Genomic DNA, 12,105 nt, shown 5'->3' with positions numbered 1-12,105 from the left:
ATTAAGCTCGAAGGCATATCAACTGCATGGTAGCAATGAGGAACTACTTTCCGGTTGAAGTTTAAACTGAGGCCTTTAAGTCAAGAAGAAGACCTAGGTTGGCTACGATTTAGCAACAATGAACAATCTCCCAGCCGAATTTACAACATAGCTCAAGGCGTGAAGGGATATATGTCAACAAAATTTTTGAGTTCAATTATATTCAGCTCAAAGGCATATCAACCGTATAGTAGCAATGAGGAACTACTTTCCAGTTAAAGTTTAAACTGAGGTCTTTAAGTCAAGAAGAAGACCTAGGTTGGCTACGATTTAGCAACAATGAACTATCTCCCAGCCGAATTTACAGCATAGCTCAAAATGTGAAGGGCTATCTGTCAACAAAAACCTTCGAGTTCGATTCCATTTAGCTCAACGGCATATCAACCATATGGTAATATCGAGGAACTAATTTTCGGTTGAATTTTTAAACCAAGGTCTTTAAACCGAGAAGAAGATCAAGGCTGACTACAATTTGGAAACAAGAAGCCATCTTCCGATTCAAATTCCTATTTAATAAAGAAGGGTATCATTTCAAGAATGACCCAACTTCGCGACGAAGAAGTCATCCGCAACTATCGAACGAAAATTTGTGTCCCTTTATCTTTGTATTATTTTTCGTTACACAAAAAAGGATAAATAGGGGGCAGTTGTATACACCCATTTTCGTTCGTGGCTTATTTAGTATATATATTAATATTATATTTTATCTTTGTATTTTAGTTTAAATAGATGTTAGTATTTCAATTAGGATTTTATTTTAAATATTATTTTATTTTATCTTTGTTTTAGGTATTTTAGTTTAAATAGTTTAAAGTGTTTTAATTAGGAGAAAATATATTATTTTAGGAATTATCTTTAGCTTGTTTTTTAGGAATTTGAAGGCTATAAATACCCTCTTAGGGTAAGCCTAAGAAGACACATTTGAGCTCACACACACATCTGAGAATAAAATCTTCTTTTTCTCTCTAGCTTTCTCTCTATTTTCGCATACTCCTTTATTTTCTTTTAATTTTCATTTTCAATAAATGCTAAGTATGACTTTGGTCATGCTTAGCTAATTTTCTTTTAAGTCGATGGCTAAAGCGAAGACTCAATTCCAAACGTGAGAATTGTAAGAATGATTGGCATATTGAAGCACATTCGACTCCCCAAGAATACATTTAGCAAAATTGTTTGCTAAGAGGAAACAAAGATCAGAATCAGTTATTGTTGAAACAACATATTCCGAGTCGGCAGCAAGGAATTGTTCTTGAAGTAATCAACGTGAATCTTAAAGTAAAAATCAGTTTTGATGATCCGAGGAATTTGAGGCAAAATTGAAGTTTGAGGCTGTTTTCACTAAGTTCTCTTTATCTCAATTTCTTTAGATTATTTATTTAATTATTTTCTTTTAATTAATTCTTATATTTTATTTTAAAAATAACTTTTAAAAACCCCTTTTTATCTATATTACTATTATTTATTATTTTATTTTATTATATCTTTTATTTTACATTTATTTTTTTCTTTCTTTGTGTTTTCTTTAAAATTTAACACTTCTTTTTTTAATTTTATTTTGTTTCATCTTTATGTTCACATTTCTTTATTTTATTTTGTTTTGTTTTGTTTTATTTTTATTTTTTCTTTTAACATTTTTTATATTTTATTATTTTCCTTTTCTGAAATTTAATATTTTCTTCATTTATTTTATTTTTTCTTTTAACATTTTATATATATATATATTTTAAATTTAATATTTCCTTCTTTGATTTTTTATTTTAAATTTAATTTTTATTTGATATTTCTTTTATTTTATAATCTAACGTTTTCAACTTTTTAGAGATAATTTCAATCGATCAAAGCTAAGTAATTTGAATCGAGTCTTTAAATTTTAATTTTCGCAATTAAGACAACCGACAAATTAAAATGGTACCGAAAGGGCAGTTCAAGGGTGTTAATCCTTCATTGACTGTAACCGACTCTCGGATCCGACATATTTCTGGTAAAACGCAGATCGGGTAGGATGGTGTCCGATTAACCTAAATATTTTTTAAATGATCGGTGGCGACTCTAACGTATTTTATTTAAGTCAAAGCCCAATTTTGGGCCTACCAGAAAGACGACCGCGGCAGTCACCAAATCCCATATTTTAAAATAGTATAATTTAATCACTTAAATAATTCAATTAAATTTATTAAAAGTCACAGTTAATATTAAAAAATCATTTAGAAATATTTTCCACTTCAAAATCCAAAAATATTATTTTATCGAAAATCACATATATTACCTAATTACAAGCCCGATTTTTGATCTGAATTTTGGGATGTTACAATAGTTTTATTCAACCAATTTTTTAATGATTAAAAATTATTTTATTTTTTTTTTAAATAAATTTTATGCTTTTATGAAAAAGATAAATCATGAAAATGGTGATGTGGCTTGTTCTGATTGGTTTGTAAAAAAAATTTAACGGAGTTAGCGATTTGGGACAAACGGGGTAACGATTTAAAATTAAGAGGGCAAAACATCTCGAAAAATAATTTAAAGAGTAACTCGGTACAAATGGTATAGTTTAGGAGACAATGGTGCATTTAAGCCCTGCTTTTATGATAATTACACAAAAATTTAAATTTTTTAAATTTTATATATAAGATAAAATGAGATGACATTTGTACCGTAATTACCTGTAATTTTATCCAAAATATCAAAAAAATGATTTTATTAGTAAAAGTTAAAAATATTAAATTTATTAGGGTAAACTACACGGAGACCAATAAACTATGGTCAAAAATCAATTGGACAACTAAACTTTCAATTGAATCAATCATACCACCCAACTATTTAATTGGTTCAATTAAACCATCGGTCGTTAATTTTTAACAGAGGTGGTAATGTGTCCATTAATAAAATTTGCATAATTATATATTTGGTCCTTAATATTTACATATTCTATCAATTTAGTTACTATTTGTTTAAATAAATTATTTTCCTTACATCAAATTATTAAAAAATTAAATAAATTATTCACGACTAATTATTATTTAAATTAATTGAAAACTAGGTTTTTTTTTAATAAAAGAATATTCAATTATTATATAAATTAGAAAATTATTAACCGTTAATCGAACCATACAACTTTCGGTTAATTTGGTCAATTTGCTAATTAACAATTTTTTTTTAAAATTCTCTAATTTAAATAACAATTGAAAATTAATTAACCAAATTAACCGATTTTTTCTTTAACCGTTAACAGAACCGAAATTTATTTGAAAATTATTAATCGAACAGAATAAATTTCGGTTAATTCAGTCAATGCTTTCAGTTAATCTAACGAAATACTTCCACCTTAAAATGAATATGGTCGCTAACACCTAAAAAAATCGAAATTCATCTTATGCATCTCATACAAAACTGATTTGAATTTATACTGTCTAAACTTCTAGCTTGAATTTGATCTCCATTCGATTCGGCCACCACAAGTACTAATCAGAGGTTGAACCTTTTCCAGTTTCTAAATCTTTTTCTATGTAAGAATATATTATCTTGCCACCAAACTCTCTATGTTGCTGTTATTTATCACAATGATTCATCCTAGAAAACATGCAAAAATATAAGGAGACATTTTTCCTGAAAATTGACTGAATTAACCGAAATTTGATCGATTCGGTTAATAATTTTCAAATAAATTTTTGTTCGGTTAAAATTTAAAGAAAAAATAGATTAATTTGATTCGGTCGGTGACCGAATTAACCGTTTGAACACCCCTATTTGTAAACTTTAAAAGGCAAATAATTTGTTTAATTTTTTTATCATTAGCGAACCTTTAACTGTTAAACGAACTGAAATTTATTTGAAAATTATTAACCGAACCGAACAAATTTCGGTTAATTCGGTCAATTTTTGAATTAACTAAAAAATTAAAAATTTTATAATTTATATAACAATTGAATTTTTTAATTTCAAAAAATAGTTTACAATTAATTTAAATAATAATTAGTCGTGAATAATTTTTTTAATTTTTTAATAATTTGTTGTAAGGCAAATAATTTATTTAAACAAATAGTGACTAAATTGATAGAATATGTAAATACCAAGGAACAAATATATAATTATGTCAATTTTATTAACGAACACGTCACCACCTCTGTTAAAAATTAACGGTCGGTGGTTTGATTGAACCAATTAAATAGTTGGGTGGCCTGATTGAATCAATTGAAAGTTCGGTGGCCAAATTGATTTTTGACCATAGTTTAGTGCTCTCCCATGTAGTTTACCCAATTTATTATTATATTTTGGTAAACTACATGAGCAACCACTAAACTATGGTAAAAAATCACTTTGACCACTGATGTTTCAATTTGATCAAACTAACCACTCAACTATTTAAATGGTTCATTTAAGCCATTATCCTTTAATTTTTAACGGAGATAGTGGCACGTAAGTTAAAAAATTTGCATAATTATACATTTAGTCATCAAGATTTACACATTCTATCAATTTAGTCCTAAATTTAATTTAATTTAAAAAATTAACCCTATTTCAGAGGTGCCATGTGTCACTATATCATTGGAGGGTTAATTTAATTAAATTTAATATTTTAATTAAATAATTTTTCTCACTAATCAGATGGTGACACGTGTCACTACTTATGTAAAGAGAAAACAAAATTACCATGAATGCTTGCCTGGGAAGTCAAACTAGGGACCTTCAACCTTGTGAAACCCTTTACCGCTGAGGCAAACTCCAATTTTAAATTCAAATTGGACAGGCTTTATATATTTTGCTTGTGATTACTTCATATATATATATATTATAACATATATGTGCTTGTGATTACTTCATATATATATATATATATATTATAACATATATGTAGATGCTCGTTTTGTCCGGGGTTCTCGTTCGATTTTCTTACTCCAGTTAATATATATATTCATAATTAGTTATTATTACCAAGTTTTTGCACGTGTTTAATTATTTCTATTATTATTAGTTTATTATTGATATGTGTGTTTAATTACGTATTGACCGTTTATTTAATTATCTGAGTACTTATGCTTGTGGTAAAGTATATATGTATATATGTGTGTGTGTATTTATGGGTATATGAAATTGTATGCATATATATGCATATAAATATGTTATGATAAATGGATTTACTAAGTATTTTATTTTTACATGCCCGAATTGCCAACATATTACAACAGACCCAAACTAATGGAGAGCTCAACAACCTAATTGTAGAAACCCTAAACCCATTTGGGTTTTCTCTAAAGAAGCTCTGAGCGCCGCATTGTGTGAACCGTAGGATTTGGTGATCCTCATCTGATGGTTTAAAATAGAGAGGAATAATTTAGGGTTTTCTAAACCCTAAAGGTTCCATGCACAACCACGTTTCGACCGTTGGATCTGGCTTCACGATCCAACAGCTCACAATGCGCCCAGAATTCCAAGACAGTGCGCGAACCCACAGAGAAAGACCCATGCCTATCGGCCACCCGCGTGAAACGCTGTCGAAGCCCATGCTAGCCCATGATCGAGACCATACTCTGCAAAAAAATCGTTTTCATTCTCCGAGGATGCAAGGTATGGAGAAAACAGAAAAATAAAAGGCAATCATCATGAACAAGAATCGATCATTGGTTATAAGTAGAAAAGACAGAAACAAGCAAAGGGAGGAGCGACCATTAGGAATGAGTAACCAAAATATAAATCAGCCATTAGTAACCAAAACAGAAGGGGGATTCGAAGTAAAAGAACCCATTAGCAACCAGAAAACAAAACAACAAAAGAAATGAAAAAGAGAACTTTCACATTTCTCGTCGCTTGGAATCAAAACCACCACCAGTCACCCAAGGTAACCACTCTCAGCCTTAGATATGTGATTTGTGTTAGGGATCTAAGAGGTCTCGATGGGGGTTTAGGTTTCTCTTGTGAGTTTAGGGTTCTAACCAAAAGGAGAACGATAGTTATTTGACATCTCGATTTCCTCATCGGACCCTCGGGGAAAGGCGAACCCATGGTGGTCTCGTGGTTCGGTAATGAGGGTTGGGGATTATTTTAACCCTTAGATTTTGGGTTCTGTCATGAGAGATTCATGGTATTGGGGTTCAAGGTCGTTTATGGGGTAGGTTTCGCGCCTGTGTGGCTCCTCGTCGGAGCGTTGAGCGGTGGAGAGAGCAGTGGGCTTTGTCATGTTTAGGGTTGAGGGAGAAGGAATGAGAAAGGAGATGATGAGAGGAAACAGTTGGGGGCGAAGGGCTTTCTGGCTTAGGCTGAGAGGAAATGAATTAGGGTTAGAAAGTTTACCCTCAGATATCATATATCTGCACGCCAAAACGACGTAGTTTCCCAGTGGCGTGAAACGGCAGTGTTTTGATAGTGAGGGGGTAATTCGTACGTATTTCTTATCGCAAAAAAATTTCCAAAATTTTGAAACGAGAGGTTTTCTAAAATCACAATATTTTTAATTAAAAATCAATCTTAAATAGAATAATTAAAAATGACGTGGTTTTTGAAATATCGCTCCCTTAGCAAAAAATCGTTTCGACAGCTTGGCGACTCTACTGGGGACCTTTTTTTAGAGAGTCGGGTCAATAGTCGATTAATTAATTGTCTTTACAAACGAAAGTTATAAGCTCATTCTAATTTGGTTTTTGATCCATTTTTTGTTTTAAATTTCTTGTTTGCGTTTTAATTTGTGATTTAGTTAACAAATAAATAGTTGTACTAACGTGTGATTTACATGTTTTAGTTTTATGACCTTCAATTTAATTTGTTATTTTTCTTGGATCAAGGTAAAGGATTATGAGTTTCCCCCATTGTCACGATAACCTTTCGATATTTAGAGCCTTCTAACTATGCTCTATCTCGTTAGGTAGGGGTGAACGCTACGCTTACGTGAGAAAAATTATTTTTCTCTACATGGGCTTTAACAAGAAACCTCTGGGGTATATGCCTTATGTTTATGAGCGAAACATTGAGTTTCCTCGCATGGACATAGGGAAATGTATCCTCTCGAATTGAACTTGACCCGTTTAAGCCTATAATGGGTGAGGGTCAAGGGTCTGGCAAGCCCGAGGGGGCACCAGTAAAGGACAATGCGAGGACCCTGTTAGTGATACCAAAACTCTGTCCGTCTTATGTCGAATCTTTGTCCACAGACACAAAGGGGAAACTCATTATAACATTTTCCTCGAAATTATTTTTGCAATAAGTATAAGAACTATAAAAGCATGTGGTTAGGTTTTATATTTTCGTACGAAGCTTGTGAACTAGAAAAAATATGGTTAGGATTTTTTGTTAGTGGCAAAGCATGTGGGTAGATATCAGGTTGGGTAGATTCCTTGTGGATAAGGTTTAGGATGTATATATTTTCTATCTTTATTTATTATATTGTTTTTATTCTTTGATCATTCATTGTATATACTAACACAACTTTATTTTTGTTCGTGTTTCTATGTTTTATTTACTATTGTTGCATTGCATTATCATTCATCAATAAAGGTGTTGGTTCACGAAGTGGTCATCAAAGTAGAAGGCGATCATAAAATGGACAAGAGCTTTCATAACAAGGAAATAAAGAACGTGGAAGTGAGGTCGTGGTCAGAGGAAACTCAGAGGAAGAAAGATGATAGTGTAACTGAAGACTATATATCGGTACTACCAGAGGTTTCTCTGGTCAGTTTAAAGCAAAAAGATCTACAAGAGTTATGTGAAATTTAAGAGGAGTTAAAATTAAAAAGACAACATCAAGAGAGTGTGCTCTAAGGCAAAGAAGATGAAGTGTTCCTTTGGATACAAAGATGCGGTACAAAGAATGAGGGAATAGAGGTACTCAATCAAGAGATGCAGGAAATGAAAGCAAGGCATGAGGAAGAGTTAACTCGGGCTAAGGCAAAGAATGAAGAGTAAAATGCCTACATTCTGCAGCTCGGAAGTTCTTTATTTGTAGAAAATAGTCAGCACTGGCCAACAGATCTAAGGGTTAGCCTCAAGGAGAACGCTACTTTACAAAAAAAGATTCATGATTTAGAGGGTGCTTTACGAAGCTGCCAAACACAAATCACTGGTCTTGAGCGCACCGTCCAAGGCACCAGGCAGCAATGGCAGAAATTAAACGATCACTTTGAAGACTGGAAAACAAATATGAATCACGTAATCAGTGAAACTATGAATCAATTGAGTGGTGTTACGAGGCAGTTGGGAAAGATTGACATCCAAGCAAGAGTCATCCAGAACCATACAAATCCAGCATCAGATATGGGAAAGAAGATCGATTGGCTTGTCAATGAGATAATGGAGCTGAGCATTAGAGCTAGGCTTTTTCTATAATGGATTTTTCTTGTAAAGATGATCCTTTTTTCCTAAATGAAAGTTGTTCTAATACTAATCACGTCTTATGAATCAATGCCTTTCTACGTGCATTCGCATTTCATTTACAATTTAAGTATTGTGTTTTGCATTTTATTTGCACTTTTATCATTTTATTCTCACATAGTTTACATTCATCCTCAAAACATCAAAATTAACAATAAAGGGTACACTACAGAATACTGGAAGCTTACAAGCATCTATACAACACGAGGAAGAAATCCATGAATGATAAGATTGCTCAATTGAAAAAACTCAGTTGGAGTTGCAAGAAAGTATATAGAAAATGCATGAAGACATGATCAACACTCAAAAGGATATATTTTCTAAGTTGGAAAATATGTTGGAAGTGACAAATCTAGAACATGGAAAGGGCCTTGTGCCAAGATTTGAGGAACCACTTTATCATCCAGGGTTCACCCCAGCACAATCTCTATTATATCCAAGAGACGTTTGTTCCTACTAAAGTACACATCAATCCTGTCGGCGCTGCTGTGAATCTGCAACTTAGATATTGTTCACATCCCGAAGAAAATCAATATCACCAGGTTCCATACCTTGATAAAGAAGCTAAAAAAGACCAAAACAAGAAATTTCAGGAACAATATAAATAGTTAGCAAGTGAAGTCCATACTATGAAAGAAGACAACAGTATGAATGGACTGGACACTAAAGAATTAAGTTTAGTTCCTGATTTGGTCCTACCTCCAAAGTTTAAGACTCCTGATTTTGAGAAGTTTGACGGAACCAGATGTCCCTCCGCTCACATTATGATGTTATGTAGGAAAATGATTGGTTACATAGGGGATGATCAGCTATTGATCCACTGCTTCCAAGAAAGCTTAACAGGTTCAGCACTATGATGGTATAATCAACTTAGCAGAGCTGATATTAGGTCATTGAATGACCTTGCTAAATCCTTTCTTGACCAGTATAAACTTGTGAAATATGTCAGGCCTAGCAAAATATTTTTGCAGGGAATGGAAAAGAAGTCTGATGAGAATTTTAGACAATACGCTCAGAGGTGGAGGGAGGTAGCAGTGCAAGTACATCCACCATTAGAAGAGGATGAAACAAATATGCTTTTTGTTAATACCTTAAAGGCTCTTTTTTCTCACACCTTATTGGTAATCCTTCTTGAAGTTTTGATGATATAGTTACGACGGCAGAAATGATCGAAATAGTAATTAAAAACGGGAAACTTGATGGAGGATAAACCAGTAAGAAACCACCAATGAGGAAAAAGAAAAACGAAGTCGGCAGTGTGAGGCAGTATGATTCCCATAACATCATAGTGTCCCGACCTCAGGGAAAAGTAGCACCACCCCAAAATGACAATAGACAAGGAGCAAGAGACCCTAAAAGAGGGAGGCCTCAATTCGATCAAATTCCTATGACTTATAAGGAGTTATTTCACAAATTATACGATCGACATCTAGTCTTTCCTTATCATGTGGTATTTATACAACCCCCTTATCCCAAATGGTACGATGTTAGTGTTAAGAGTGATTATCATGCGGGGAATCCCGGACATTCTATTAAAAATTGCATTACGTTAAAAAATGTCGTCCAAGCTTTGAGAAGAAGGAATGTCATCAATTTTGGTGACAATGAACAGCCAAATATAGCCCAAAATCCATTGCCAAACCATACAGGAGCACGAATTAACGCAGTCACAGAAGAGAAAAGAGAGAGTATTATAAGGAATGTTAGTGAGGTGGTATCACCCATGTCATGGGTATGGTGTCAAATAGTTAAAGTGGGATTGTTGAAGCCCAATCTGCCCTATAAACAATTTAACAGTGAAGATGTATGCCATTACCATAGTTGTGCAGGACACAGTATACAACAATGTCCTGATTTCTTAGAGTTGGTATAAGGGATGATGGACAATAAAGAAATCGAATTCTTTAAAAAAGTGGCTGAAAAAAAAGAAGCATAAATTTGTGTTTCTGAAGGATCGTCCAAAGGGGTCTACAGTACTCCCAAGAATCGAGTGATTGAAAGGGTAGCTCAAAAAGTGATTATTACACCTCCATCTTCATTCCCATACAAATATGATAAACAAGTGCCCTGGAGGTATAATTGTCAAATAGGAGAGGTGGCAAAACAACAAGGACAAATAGATGAAGTATGACACTTGATCAGGAGTGGTAGGTGTTATTTCAAAGAGCCTAAGAAGAAGATTGTTGTTAAAAAAGGAAAGAGTATCAAATGTGCAGATAAAAGAAGATGAGCCCGTTATCAATAAACTGGTAACGGAGAATGAAACAGTGGAATTTTTAAAATTCTTTAAATATAGTGAGTTCAATATTATTGAACAACTGCACAAGCTGCCTGCATGAATTTATGTTCTATCGCTTCTTCCGAGTTCAAAGGCCCATCAAAGTGCCTTGTTAAAAGTTTTGAACCAGACCTTTGTCCTGAAGGAGCTACCCATAGAAAAGTTAGACCGACTAGTCGCCAACATACAAGCTGACAAATTTTTATCTTTTTTTAGGATGAGATCCCTTCAGGGATGATCGGTAGTCATAAGGCTCTGCACATTACAGTCAGGTGCAAAGGACATGTTTTATCCAGAGTACTGATAGACAATGGTTCAGCGTTAAATGTAATGTCCTTAATGACCCTGAAAAAGCTGCCAGTGGACAGTACCTTGATGAGAAGCTATCAAAGTATGGTTCGAGCTTTTGATGGAACAAAAAGAGAAGTGTTAGGCAAGATTGATATTCCCTTGACTATTGGTCTGGCGATATATGAAGTGGAGTTTCTTGTGATGGACATCATGTCTACATACAACTGCTTGTTGGGACGGCCTTGGATTCATCAGGCCGAGGCGGTTCCATGAACTCTGCACCAGAGGCTGAAATTTGCAATTGATGGAAGGTTGGTACGCATTCATACTGAAGAAGACATTATTGCTTTAGTTTCTACTACAGCTCCATACGTTGAAGTGGAAGAACAAGCTGTTGAATGTTCTTTCAGATCGTTAGAGTTTGCCAATGCCAAGTTTATGGCCGAAGGCAAGAAAATCCCAAAGCCTAGATTATCAAACTGCACCAAAATGGGGCTCAAACTGACCCTTAGAAGATGAGCAAAAGTTGGCAAAGTGCTAGGAAGTCAATTGCAATGATCGGTGGGTCCAATTTACCCTATTATTAAAAGAGATAGGTTTCGTTTAGGGTGTCATCCAACTTTGAAGGAAAAACTGAGGAGCATCAAGAGGAGTTAGGAATTGAGAAATGCAAGGTTGACTGGTGAAGACCCAAGTTGGGAACCCATGACCTTCCCGCCATTAAGTAACACTTTCACATCAGGAGTGCATATGTTTCAAGAGACTTCAAGGAGCAGTGAAGTGATAGTTGAGAATGCCTTGGAGGATTTAGGCATTAATGTTATAACCGACGAGGAGTCTGAAGAAATGAGAGCTACGGCATTTACCCTGCGCCACCGGGCTTTGTGTTGAACAACTAGAGTGTGGAGGAACTGCCTGTAGTTTACAAATCTTTTGCAGAGTAATACGCTAGAACTTTTCTCTATTGTTCATACCCTAGGACAATAATTGACTTGATGTAAAGGGCTAAGTTGTGTGTTTTACTCCCTTTCAATAAAAGATGGGTTCTGTTAATTCCAAAATGGCAAATATTCTCCCATGCATTTCATTTTTAGTTGTATATATGTATATATTATTTCTTTCTATTTATTTATATGGGA

Source organism: Hibiscus syriacus, unplaced genomic scaffold (assembly GCF_006381635.1).
Source record: "Hibiscus syriacus cultivar Baekdansim isolate YM2019G1 unplaced genomic scaffold, ASM638163v2 tig00110744_pilon, whole genome shotgun sequence".
Classification (NCBI taxonomy): domain Eukaryota; kingdom Viridiplantae; phylum Streptophyta; class Magnoliopsida; order Malvales; family Malvaceae; genus Hibiscus; species Hibiscus syriacus.
The sequence above is the reverse complement of the archived record's forward strand: the minus strand, read 5'-3'. Positions refer to the sequence as shown.